Source organism: Chrysochloris asiatica, unplaced genomic scaffold (genome assembly GCF_000296735.1).
Source record: "Chrysochloris asiatica unplaced genomic scaffold, ChrAsi1.0 scaffold00143, whole genome shotgun sequence".
Classification (NCBI taxonomy): domain Eukaryota; kingdom Metazoa; phylum Chordata; class Mammalia; order Afrosoricida; family Chrysochloridae; genus Chrysochloris; species Chrysochloris asiatica.
In genome coordinates this window covers 2,081,373-2,094,955 of record NW_006408661.1, presented here as the reverse complement: position 1 = coordinate 2,094,955, position 13,583 = coordinate 2,081,373, and the positions used below count along the sequence as shown (strand labels likewise).

At 35.8% G+C, this 13,583-nt stretch overlaps 1 pseudogene; it reads left to right on the top strand.

The window, feature by feature from the left end:
• Window positions 1-2,801: 2,801 nt before the first annotated feature.
• Window positions 2,802-7,487, top strand: LOC102826173 (annotated as a pseudogene).
• Window positions 7,488-13,583: the final 6,096 nt, after the last annotated feature.

The window sequence follows — 13,583 nt, the reverse complement described above, 5'->3', positions numbered from 1 at the left end:
CATTTTCATCATTATGGACAACTCTTCTTATTGAAGGAACTCTTTCCCATTTGTATTTTGAGTGCTGTCCAACATGATTGGCCATCTTCTACACTATTTCTGACAATATTCATGTGTTATTCATCATGTTTCAATATTCAACGTTGTGGTGCTTTCTGAGAGCATTTCACTAGAATCCAAATTTTTTCAGTGGCTAAGCATTCAGAAGGATTCTACCTCTTCTTCTACCCAGTCTGTCTTAGTCTGGAAGCTAGGAAAAACTTGTCCATCATGGGTGACCCTGCTGGCATCCATCATATTGGTGGCATAGCTTCCAGCATCATAGCAACATGCAAGCTACCATAGTGTGACAAACTGATTGACAAGTGGTGGTTGAAACTCTAGGAATAATAATGCCTGTAGACACAAAGCAAGTTTTGATTACTGTACTTACGAACAGACTGTTCTTTGTAATTAATATATATGTAAACTGGACTGAACAATCCAACATTGTGTGTGTGTGAATGTGCATTCATGCGTTAATTTTTGACTGAGAGTCACAGGAATATAAAGAGTATGAAAAATTTTAATTCCTATACCAGTTTTCCTGTTATCATATAGATAAAGCTAATCCCAAATGATCCATGCTTATAGAAATATGACTTAATATTAAAACTTAATGAGCTAAATTTCTCCAGTGTCAAAATCAGTTCCTAATATTAAGACTTATCAAGCCAAATGAATTATATCAGACTTTTGCATTTTCATTTAGAGCAATTGTTTCTCTTTTTCCATAGCATGTTAGTTTTGGGAAAAAAGATAATACTGTTTTGAAGGGCATCTTTTCCCCTTACTTTTAATTTTCCTTATAGAAGGCTATCAAGCAGAGTAGCATTCCTGTATTTTTGTGTCACTATCTTATTCACCCATCAGAAGAAATGGTTTATCTGATTGCAGAATTTGTGAATAGTTGAGTATGCTTTTTGCAGTTTCTTTCTTCTTTTCTTCCATTGGGAGACAATTGCTTTCAGGATGCATATGTTCTTTTCTGAACTTCCATGCCAGAAGTTTTAAACTGGAAGGCCTTTCTCCTGTGGTGAAGATTATGGTTTTTCAGAACTTCCAGGGACTGGCATAAGTAAGTCTGTGTAATTCAAACTTGAATTCCAATTGCTTATTTTTATTAAGCCATGTAAACCCATGTGAATTTCATCAGAGATAAGGGAAAAATTTAAACTTATGTTTACCTGAATTTCTATGATTCTCTGTCAATTCCAAATCCAGTCAAGTAGAAGAAAGGGTAGTTTCTTACATATTACTTTAAACTCCAACACATCTGTCGTTAGTTTCTCAATGACAGTATCAGTACTATTAGGAATCCATGATCATTAAATCATAGGATTTCCTAGACTGCAAATCTTCATGGGATCTAAATACCTCCTCTTTTTCCAGTGGAGATTGGTCTGGTGTGTTCAAACTGCTGACTTTTCAGTTATTTGCAGAGCACTATATACTCCCAGGAGATGCTTATTGGTGTAAAATGGAGTTCCAATAACTCCAGTATTCCTCAAAAAAATAAGGAGTGAAATGCTCTCAGAAAAAAAAAAAAAAAGAAAACGTAAATAGCAAGTAATTGCACATGTACATAATAGAATTAATCAATTTTATCATTACTTCATTTTTTATTTGGGTATGTAGTGATAGATATTAAAAATATTAATGCTTCTTTCAAGACAAGCAAAAATGTGTTGTTTCAGTGATTAGAAAAATTCAGAATAGTTAAAAAGACAAGTTGATTTGTACTGGAAAGCACAATATTTAATGCTGCTAGTTAACTCTGCAAAACATATTCTTTAGAGTGATTTGAATTCATTTTCAGACTAAACATTCTGCATTGCCCTTTAGCAAATAGCTCTGGAGATGAAAGGTATCATTTATAAATTGTCTTTGTCTTTGAAGACTCAGATTTCAGCACCCAAACTTTGCCCCAGCCCATCTTGAAATCTTTTAAAATTAAAGATCATCCTGTTTAAAACAGGATCCTGTAATGTTATAAAAATTTCCTGGAATGATATACATTTTTTTTTCAATTTTATGATATTGGAGTTATAATTTTCTTGTGGTATGGTAAGTAGGAGTGTTTCTAAACATTTGCTATTTTGGAAAATAACATTGTAAGTCCAAGATTTTTGACAAACTATTTACCACATTTCTCAGAAAATTCTTTAAAATATGTTCCATAACTATATGTGCAATTTTAGTACAAAGTAGGCAATACTACAACATACATTAGATTTGTGATTACTTTGTTTTTGTTAAGTTACATCTAATTGGTTCTTACCCATAGCAACTGTTTATAGGGTTTCTGAGGAGCAGCTGGTGAGCTTGAACCACCAACCTTGCAGTTCAAATGCCTTTGCAGTCTGGCGCATTAGCCCACAGTGCCACACCAGGAACACAAAATGCAGAAATTGCATTTGTACTCATTCTTTGCCCACTCTCAGACACATATATATACACACTCATGATTAAAAGCTCTTGAAAAGTTATCATTTAAAGAGACTCTGTCAAGATAAAATAGTTCTAAATTTTTGAGTGTTTTACCATGAGTGAGAATTTCTGCTTGATTGCTTCATAATACAAAAAAAAATACTTTGAATACCTTAATTATTCACCTCTCTATATGAGTCTTTTCCTATTAAAAATATTCTTATGTCTTTTATCTTTCTTGTGATTTATTTTCCTTTCAGTTCCTCTCCTTATAAATTTCCAGGCTTCAACTGGATTTAACAAATGAAAACCACTTCCATGGACAAAATAGAATGGCGTAAGAAGACTGCAAGCTTAACAGCAGTTCCTCTCCTCTCAATTAAAATCCATCCACTTAATTATTATTATTATTATTATTATTATTATTATTATTATTAACAAGCAAAGAATGAACACTAGACCGTTGTCTTGAACTTGACCAGAGAAGGAAGGATAATGACCTTTCATGTCAGTTATATGATTTTTGTAAAAGATCTTTTCCCAGAGCAATTTTGATCTGTGGGATTATTTTATCAGTGGGTTGGAAACTGTTCATGCACTCTCATATGGAGAGTAAATTGCTCATGGATTACACCCACAACTATGAGAGATAAAAATGAAAGTTGACTGAGCTTATGAGTTGTACACATGAAAATGAACAGATGTGAGCAGGATGAGATTGAGCTAATCACTTTCTAAAATATAAGGCTTTAAATTATGAAGAAAGGCGTCTTCTTATCTGAAAGATTTTCATATAACAATGGTTGCAATGAACCTGTATTGGGTCATGGGTCTGATGAAAATGAAATTGTTTTGATATGTTGGTCTGAAATGCCTCAAAAGGTTACCATGGAGTTATCAAATGGAGACCAGAAACAAGGCAGTTGGGTCAGTCACCTTTTGAAAAACAAGATTTGAGTGGCATATAGCTTCTTAGTGTAATAATTCAACAGAATTGAAAATGAGGAAGGTCTAAAGGTTGGAATGTAGATGCTGCCTAACAAAAATGGAAGAGAGTAGTTGGGGATAAAGTGAGGACAGGCTGCTCCAGGCAGTGTTCTTCATTACTTATACTTTCATCATTATTAAAATGCATTCCCAGGTCTTCCCATGTGCAAAAATGATTTCAGTCAAAATGCATTGAAAACATAACAGCATAAATAGAAGAAATATCAGCTTTCTGCTTGAAGCATTTTACAGTTTAGATTTTTTTTTTTTAAGTTAGTATATAAAATTCCCTTAGAATGAATCGTCTGCATTTCAAGTAGCCTCTTTCTTAAAGAATGTCTTTTGAAGTTGAGTTTAACTACAATGAAAATACTACTTGCAACACAGTACAAATTAGAGTGGTTATTGCTCTGCATCACATTGTGTGTTCCTATAGCAACCCCTCCAATTTTACCTGCCCCTTATTGACCAGACATATTTTTAGTGACTGCTCACTGCTGAATAAAAATGAAGAAGAAGAATAAAAAAGGGAGGTGGCGAGAGAACTTATATCCATTCTTTGTTCTTTTATCTGTCACAAGTGAACTATTAATGTCTCCATGCCTTAAAATAATTGTCATGGATTTTTCGTGCCTTGCATTAGTGTATCTGAAGTTTAGTTAGTCCATAAGAATAATTGGGCACAAGTTTTTAGCCAAAGCATTTGGAATCTTAGACAAATGTGGGCCTATCATTATGCATATATGCCAATGCATACTATATTTACCCAACCTATGCATGCAGTAACAGCGCTGTCAAGAGAAATGTAAATATTAATGAAGAATATTTATCAGGAAAGGCTATTCAGTGAGTCCTCTTTATCTGTCAAAACTGACTCATACAGTACACACTTTCTGGACAGATTGAATGCTTTATTAAGCCATAAATTGACATTTATCTGACAATTTTTGTATATGTACCACATGGATTTCTTTATTAAGTCAAGGTTTTTCAATATACCATTGATGATTCTGTGGAGAAATTAAACATAATCTCTTTCACATTTTTCAAATGAACATAAAGATGAAGTTGAAAGTAAAGTTAGTGGTCTTTCCAAAGTTAATTTGATTATGAAAGGTAAACATTGACTTAATTAAAATAAAAATAGTGATAAACCCATTTACAATATTTTATCCTCTTCTATTAAGATATAAAATAATTAAGTTAATGTTATATTATGTGATATATATGTATGAAGAGATGATGTCTGGGCTGTATTCTCTATAATACCAACAAAGGCTGAGATTACTACTATTTGTGCCTTTTTTCTCCCACAAAAAATGAATTTATAAAAATAATTAAAGAAAAAATGCTTTTTTTCTAAATGAAAGAGTGATCTTAGAAAAATAAAACTTACATGACATATGTCTATTCAAGCACACCCATGCATATGCACACATTCCACAACAATTTTAAAGAACAGAAGGAATTTAGATTTTATTGATGTCTACTATGTACCTGCTTGAGGACAAAGGTCTGTGTGATCCAAACCATGGCATTTTCAATAACCTCATATGCATGTGAAAGCTGGACAGTGAGTAAGGAAGACCTTAGAAGAATTGATGCTTTTGAGTTATGGTGTTGGAGGAGAATATTGAAAGTGCATGGGCTGCCAAAAGAACAGACGGATCTGTGTTGGAAGAAGTGTTGCCACAGTACTCCTTGGAGGCCAGGATGGCCAAACTTTGTTTCTCATACTTCGGACATATTGTCAGGTGGTACCAGTCTCTGAAGAAGGATATCATGTTTGGTAAGGTGGAGGGTCAGAGTGAAAGAGGAAGACTCGCAGAAAGATGGATTGACAAAGTGGCAGCATCAATGGGCTCAAGCATGGCAACAATTGTGAGGTTAGCCAGTATTTCATTCTGTTGTATATAAGGGTCCATAAGAGTCGGTACCAACTTGATGGCACCTAACAACAACAACAGTGTACCTGCTAAACGTCAATATTAACAAGCTCAATTTTATCATGTTTAGTTTACGTATGTATGTTATTGTTAAGTTTAATTGAGTCAGATCTGACTCACAGAAACCCTGTATATGGTTTCTAAGGAATGGTTGGTGGGTTTGAACCTTTGATCTTGTAGTTATCAGTCCAATGCTTATTCTATAGCATCACACCAGGATCTCTTAAGCATATAGTAGGGAATATTTTTTGCCTCCTATTATCTGGCTTATTAAGCAATTTCATCACCCATTCAAAATGTATGTACGCTGTTGGTGTTAGGTGACATCAAGTCAGTTCAGACTCATAGTGATCCTACTTATAACAGAACTAAATGTTCCCCATTCTTGTAGGGTTCTCATAGTCCTTATGTTTAAGCCTATTTTGCAGCCACAATGTCAATCCATTTAAATACGGTTGTTCCTTTTTTTCTGCTGACCTCTACTTTACTGAGATTGATGTCATTTTTCCAGAGATCAGTTCTTCCTGATATGTCCAAAAACCTTAAGAGGAAGTTTCACCATTCTTACTCTCAAAGCGTTGTTCTGGTAACCGCGGAATTTTCAGTATTCTTCACCAATACAATTCAAATGCATCAGTTCTTCTCCTCTCTTCTTTATTTTCCAATTTTCACACGTATAAGAAGCAAATGAAAATACCATGGATTGTGTCAGGCTCACCTTAGTCCTCAAAGTCCTATCTTTGCTCTTTAACACTTAAAAAAGTTCATTTGGGAAAGCTTCTATGCACGTGTGGTGAGGCCTGTCTGACCGACCTTCAGCACAGCCGGCTCCACCGTGTTCTCTCCGGCAAACCTCTTTGGGGTCTCGGCCTGGTTATTGCAGTCGCAATGGACCCAAGTTGGAAGTATGGCAACTTTGAAAGACATTACCAGGTGACTAAATTCGATCAAAAACATTCAGAAAATTACCAAGTCTATGAAAATGGTTGTTGTTGTTGTTGTTGTTGTTAAGTAGCAGCTGCAAAATATGCTCGAGCTGAGAGGAAGTTGAAACTGGCTCCAGTGTATGGAGTAAGATCTCTTGCTCTTTATGAGAAAGCTGATATTAAGGCGCCTAATGTGGTTACGAATCAGGCTGCGAACCTCAAGGTCAGCGGTTCGAAACAACCAGCTGCTCCACGGGAGAAAGATGAAGCTTTCTTCTCCCATAAAGATTTACAACCTCAGAAACCCTGTTCAGGGTCGCTATAGGTTGGAACAGGCTCGATGGCACTTACCAACAACAACAAAGACGAGAAAGGAGTCCTGGTGTGGCTGTGGGCTAATGCGTCAGACTGCAGTCATTTGAACTGTAAGGTCTGTGGTTCAAGCTTATCAGCTGCTCCCTGGAAACCCCATACAGGGTAGCTATGGGTCGGAACCGACTCGACGGCACTTCACAACAACAACAACAAAGGCAAGAAGAAACACCTTATTATTGGTGTATCCTCAGATTGAGGGATTTGTGGTGTTATTCATTCCTCAGATGCTAAACAGATGAAAAGTGAGGTGGCCACGCTCACAGCATCTGGAAAAGAAGTTATGCTTGCTGGAATTGGTAATAAGCCTAGGGGCATACTTTATAGAACTCATTCTGACCAGTTTCTGGTGACATTCAAAGAAGTAGGAAGGAAACCCCCTACTTTTGTAGATGCATCTGTTATTGTCCTTGAATGAGTAAATTCTGGATATGAATTTTATGAAGGCTCTATCATCTTTAATATGTCAGGTCTGTCATCTCTTAATAAGACAGATGAAAAGGTCCTATTTTCATTGAAAACCATTGCAAGTTCTGAGAGCATGAGTGTCTATGATGATATTGATGCTGATGTGCTGAAAAATTACCAAGAATACAATCTGGCAAACATCATCTACTACTCATTAAAGGAATCCACTACAAGTGCAAGGATGACAGCTATGGACAATGCTAGCAAGAATGCTTCTGAGGTGATTGACAAGCTGACTTTGACATTCAACTGCACCCGCCAAGCTGTCATCACAAAAGAGTTGATTGAAATCATCTCTGGTGCTGCTGCTCTGGATTAATGAAAATCAAGTGTTATCCTCAAACAAGAAGTAAAGTGGTAAAGAAGAGAAGTTAAGGCAGCTGATCTTGTTGAGCTTAACTGCTTTCCTTGTCAGAAGACATTGTTGGTCTGTTCAAATTATTAAAAACACAGTAAAATATTTGTAAATTATCTTACAATAAACAACTTGAAATTTAAAAAAAAAAAAAAAAAAAAAAAGTGCTTTTGCAGCAGTTATACCCATTACACTATGTCCTTATATTTTCTGACTACTGCTTCAAAGGGCATTGATTACGATTTAAGTAAAATGAAATATTTGGCAAATTCAATCTTTTCTTTGTTTATCAGGATGTTATTTATTGATCTAGTGGTGAGGATTTTATTTTTCTTTACAATGGGTTGTAGCCCATACGACCATCTTTGACTTTCATGAGTTAATGCTTCAAGTCCTCTCTGTTTCCAAAAGGTAAGGTCATGCCATCTGCATACATCAGGTTGTTAATGAGCCTTCCTCCAATTCTGATGGCCATTTTTCTTCATTTAGTCTAGCTTCTCCAATTATCTACTCAGCATACAAATAAATATGGTAGAAGGGTACAACCCCAACACACAATTTTCCTGATTTTAAACCATTCAGTATCTCCTGCCATTGTGGAATGACACAGTGGCAGGAAATATTGAGTGATTTAAAATCAAGAAAATTGGATTGGCAGAGTGGCAGCAGCAATGGGCTCAAGTATAACAAAGATTATGAGGTTGGTGCAGGCCCAGGCAGTGTTTCATTCTGTTGCGCATTGTTGTTGTTGTTGTTAAATGCCATCAAGTCAGTTCTGACTCATAGTGACCATGTATAGGGTTTCCAATGAGCAGCTGATGAGCTTGAACCGCCAACCTTGTAGTTCAAATGGCTTTGCAGTCTGGCACATTAACCTACAGAGCCACACCAGAACTCCATAGGGTTGCTTTAAATCAGTACTGACTCATTGGCACCAAACAATACCAACACCAACAGTATCTCCTTGTTGTGTTTGAATAACTCCCTTTTGGTCTATGTACAGGTCCTTTATGAGCACAATTAAGTGTGCTTAACTCCCATTCTTCACAATATTGTTCATAATATGTTATGATCTGCACAGTCAAATGCCTTTGCATAATCAATAAAATGCAAGTTATTATCTTTCTGGTATTCTCCGTTTTCAGCAAAGAATAATCTGACACAAGCATTGACATTCCTCATTTCATGCCCTTTTCTGAATCTTTATAAAATTTCTGGCAATTCCCTGATTATGTACTGCTGCAATCATTTTTTAATTATTTTCAGTAAAGTTTTATTTACATGTGATATTAATGATATTGTTAGACAATCTCTACATGCTGTAGAGTCACATTTCAGACTGAAGAAGTTGGTAGAATTATTAATTTCATCATGTTTGACTTTATTGGTTGGTAAGTTTGAATAACAGTGGTCTTCCTTGTTGTTGTTATTGTTAAGTACCTTCAAGTCAGTTCTGACTCATAGCAACCCTGTATAGTGTTTGCAAGGAGCAAATGGTGAGTTTGAAAGGCTGAACTTGAAGTTCAGCACATTATCCTTGTAGGTATATACATATTATATAATTACAGATATCATTGTACTTCAAGATAGATATTGAGATGCTTTTTTTTTAACTTTGAGCTTTTATTGTGAATTGCGTGAGAGTTTACATGGGAGAACATTGGTTTTGCACTCATCCTATCATATTTTCTTTTATTGCAATGATTACCATCTCCTCCATGCATCATCATTCAACAGCATTTGCTTTTATTCCCTCTGGATTATTATTATTAATTTTTGATGTACACAAAAACACTCAAGAATATATAATCATTTAAACAACTAAAGGGCACATTCTGCAAGCTGGCTTCCTGGCCACCAGCACACAAGTCTATCTTTTTCCATGAGTCTAGAGTCCTCAGCTACACTATCTCTCCAAGTCATCATCTCTGCTTTCATCTCGGGTGTCACTGTTTCTTTAGATAGGGTCCCACATTCCACTCATGCTCTTCTCCCTTTATGATTCTAGAGTCCTCTGTTTCTGGAATATAAGATTAACTGCTCCCCCCTTTATGTTACAAAACTTCTACCTTTACAGTTGTTACAATCCCAATTAGTCATGATAACAATTACTCAATGTTGAATCATAAGAATCCTATCCCCATCTCCTTTCACAGACCCATCTAGACAAGATGAAAACTATTCAGTGGAGAGTCTACCTTCCCCTTCCCACTCTGAAATTAAACTCCCTCTTGGAAACTTGTAAGTCAGCCACTTCATGCCTTTATGTTGTTGTTGTTGTAAAGTGTTGTCGATTCAGTTCCAATCCATAGCGACACTATATAGGGTTTCTAAGGAGCAGCTGGTGAGCTTGAACCACCAACCTTGCAGTTCAAATGGTTTTGCAGTCTGGTGCATTAACCCACAACTCCACACCAGGACTCCTCATTCCCTTATAGTCCCCCCATTTTAGGTAGCCAATGTCTAATTTGCCCATCCGTATCAGCCCTACATACTGACAGACTCCTTCCCTCTTGGTTGGTATTTTGAGCTACTAGGTCAAGTTCATCAAATTGTAGTAGTATATACTTGCGTTCTTTATAAAATTTATTTATCTTTCTCTAGTCGAGCTCTGGTCTTCAAGCCATTGACGCTAGGTCAGATGGGTGCTCTCTGCGACTTTGGGCTTTCTTCTGTGTCTCCTCCACTTCCACTCACATGTAGACCAAAATGGTCTCCAGCAAGCTTACATGCCTGCTCATGGTTGCCCTTCGAGTTTCAGTCTTGGAAAAGGATTTGTCTTGAAGGGACTTGATTGTTTGCCTTGATGGCTCTCCAGTGAACGACTTGCTTGTTCTTGTAACAGTCAAACAGACTGCCATTATTGTTTTTGTTTTTTCCTGTTGGTCTTTCTTTCAGGAAGTATCTTCTGTTCCTCTAGCCACTCAGGACTGATCTGCTTGTACTTTCAAGTGGGAATGTACCACCTCAGAAAGTTCTGGATGGGGCTCAGGATTCCATGTAAGGTCCTATACCCTTCAAGGGCTCCACAAAAAAGCCTCTTTCAATGGGCAAGTTCTAGAACTCTTTTTAGGCATCTCAGTCAGTTACAGGCTGAAGACAGACTTACAAGCTTTCTGTAATCATGTTTCCCAATATTTTTTTCTATCCCACTCAAGTGTCTATTTTGCAATTGTAAGCAAGGGGAATCAATATTCATAAGACAGTCAAGCATCTTAACATTATTTCCCCTCTTTTACCCATTCAGACTATGCCTCGGTCCTTGTATCACAGAGCCCTGTTGTTCCAAGTTTGAGAGATGCTCTTTTTGACAATGAATATAATGCTATTCCTTTTTAATTTGTCATTCTGGATATAGTAACTCATATGTTTGACTTATTCAAAATGGTCCATGCCAGTCAATTTCATCTCACTAATGCCTAGGATATAAATATGTAGGCATTCCATTTCACTTTTGATGACTTGCAATTTTCCTAGATTTGTACTTCGTACATTCCATTTTTCTATTATTAGTGGATGTTTGTAGCTGTTTCTTCATAAAATGAAGGGCTCCAAAGCTTTTCTCTATCCACGACATTAAGATCAACTCTACTTTGACGAGGCCACTCTTTCCATGTCATATTTTGAGTACTTTCTAAACTGAAGGGTTCATCTGATGACAGTATCATATAAGGTTTACCGTTACCAACCATTGTGAAGTGGACCTCTCCTTATTCCTTTTCTGAGTTACTCTGGAAGTTCTGATTAACATTGTTAAGAGGAGATTACCCTGCTGGAATTTAAAATATGGGTAGCATAGCTTCCAGCAGTGAAGCAATACACAAGCCACTACAGCATGAGAAATGGACAGATCAGTGATGAAATTTTTCTATTAATGCTATTTAAATATCATTAATATTTAAGATGTTATTTAGCATCTTATGCTGGTGTTTCTATACAATTTCTTATTGTTTCTAATGCTATCTAATGCTATTTAAATATCATTAATATTTAAGATGTTATTTAGCATCTTATGCTGGTGTTTCTATACAATTTCTTATTGTTTCAATCTCTGTTGTTGTGTGGGAATGAATTTGATTGCTATGTATCATCCTTATATAGCAACCTTACCAATCAATCATATTACTTACAAAGATTTCCATATAAAGTACATAGTATTTCTGTATGGATAATTACATCACATACAAATAATGGCAAACTTGTGTCTTTTTTTCCCCAATTCTCACACTTTTACTTTGGATATGACACACTAGTACGGGGCTACATGCCTTTAGTCCTTTTCTGTCATGAAAAAGCTTCCAACTTCTTTACTTCTTTCAATCACCATTTATATTGCAGGTGAAACAATTCCTGTTGTTTGCTTTTGAATTGGTTCTGACTCATTGTGATCCTGTATAGGCTTTCTGAGGATCATCTGGTGGGTTTGAACCACTCACGAGCGTTCCAGTGCTTATCCTGTACTGCCACACCAAGGCTCCAACCAATTCATAGCACAAAAAGTGATTGGTTCTGGTATGGGGATTCAAGAATGTGCCGTAGGCAGGGCTTTGATTTGGCCAAGTTTCAACTGCCACAACATTTGTAGAAAGGCATCTTCCTTTGCTTGTGTTTTTAAACTGATAGACTATAAATGTAGAGATGTAGAGATTATTGCTGCTGGCCTAATCTTGCATGTGAAAAATGCCTGCATAGAGTAGTGCAGTGCCAAGAAAAATGAGAGAAATATTTTTATGACACATATAGGTGGTCTGTACTTTTTCATTATGCAAGCCAATACATTTCATATTTTGACTAAATTAGTTCAACTTTCATTACTGTTACCTATACCATAAAAGGAGCTCTGGTAACATAATGGTTATGAATTGGGCTGCTAATCTCAATGTCATGAGTTCAAAAGCATTAGCGGTTCCACAGGAGAAAGATGAGGCTTTCTGCTCCCATAAAGATTTACAACCTGGGAAGCTCTATGCAGGGTTGCTAAGAGTCAAGACTCACTCCACAGCACATAACCATGCCATAAATAATCCTCAGTATACAATTCCCATCCTTAACTCATTTTCTTGAGTAAAGTTCTGATCTTTATTTTTTGTATACTTCTCCTAGAATGTCTCTAAGTCCATTCCTCTTGCTATAGCCACTGGTCAACCACCCCCGCATAGGCCTAACTTTATCACCTAAGTCATCTGTTCCATTGTGTTCATAAGGTCTGTTTTAAAACTTCAGGGCCCATGAGCACATTGAATATTCAACATTATAATATTGTCATAATCAATTGTGTTTATATATCTATCCTTTATGAATAAGAAATTTTTTTCAAAAGGGCTATTGAAAATAACAATTTCTATTTTATTTCTCCATGAATTAAAAAGTTTGCCATTTTTTTCATTTATTTTATGAAACCAAGAAGCCCTTGATGTTGCCTGTATTATCTTTGTAGTTGTAGGAGTTAAGGCTATGTTGAGCACTTAGGAGCTAGGCAATTTTATTGTGTTGCAATTTGTGGGAATTGTTCAATATTTGTTCTATAAAGATAATTGATTTGCATGTGACACTCATTTTATTATCATTGTTATTACAAAAATTCTACCTAATAGACCACGGAAAAATTAAGTTTGAAGATCATCTTTCTATTGGCAAGAAATTAGTACTTCCAAGTTAAAATTTTTTTGTAAACCAAGTTAGTAATGCACTAATATTTTAATTTGGCATTTAAGAGATCATTTTGTCACAGCCAAAGTTGGCTATTCTTCTATGCTTTCTTTTATGCTTCTTATTTCATTGAGTAAAATACTTGAGATTTAAACTCTGGTTGAAAATTAGAAATATTTGTTTGTGACCATGTTGTAAACACAAAAACATGAATGCACTATGACTAAAAGGAAACTAGGCTTTCTCTCTGATTTTCATAGGAGTTTTGTTTTTGTATTTTCTCTTGTAGGTTTAGAGAAATGGTAACCTGCCTATCATTCTGTTTTTCTCCTTTACTTTTATGTGCTAGAAAGCTAAGGTAAGCAAGGAAGAGTGAAAAACAATATTGAAGTATACAATTAATACTGAGAT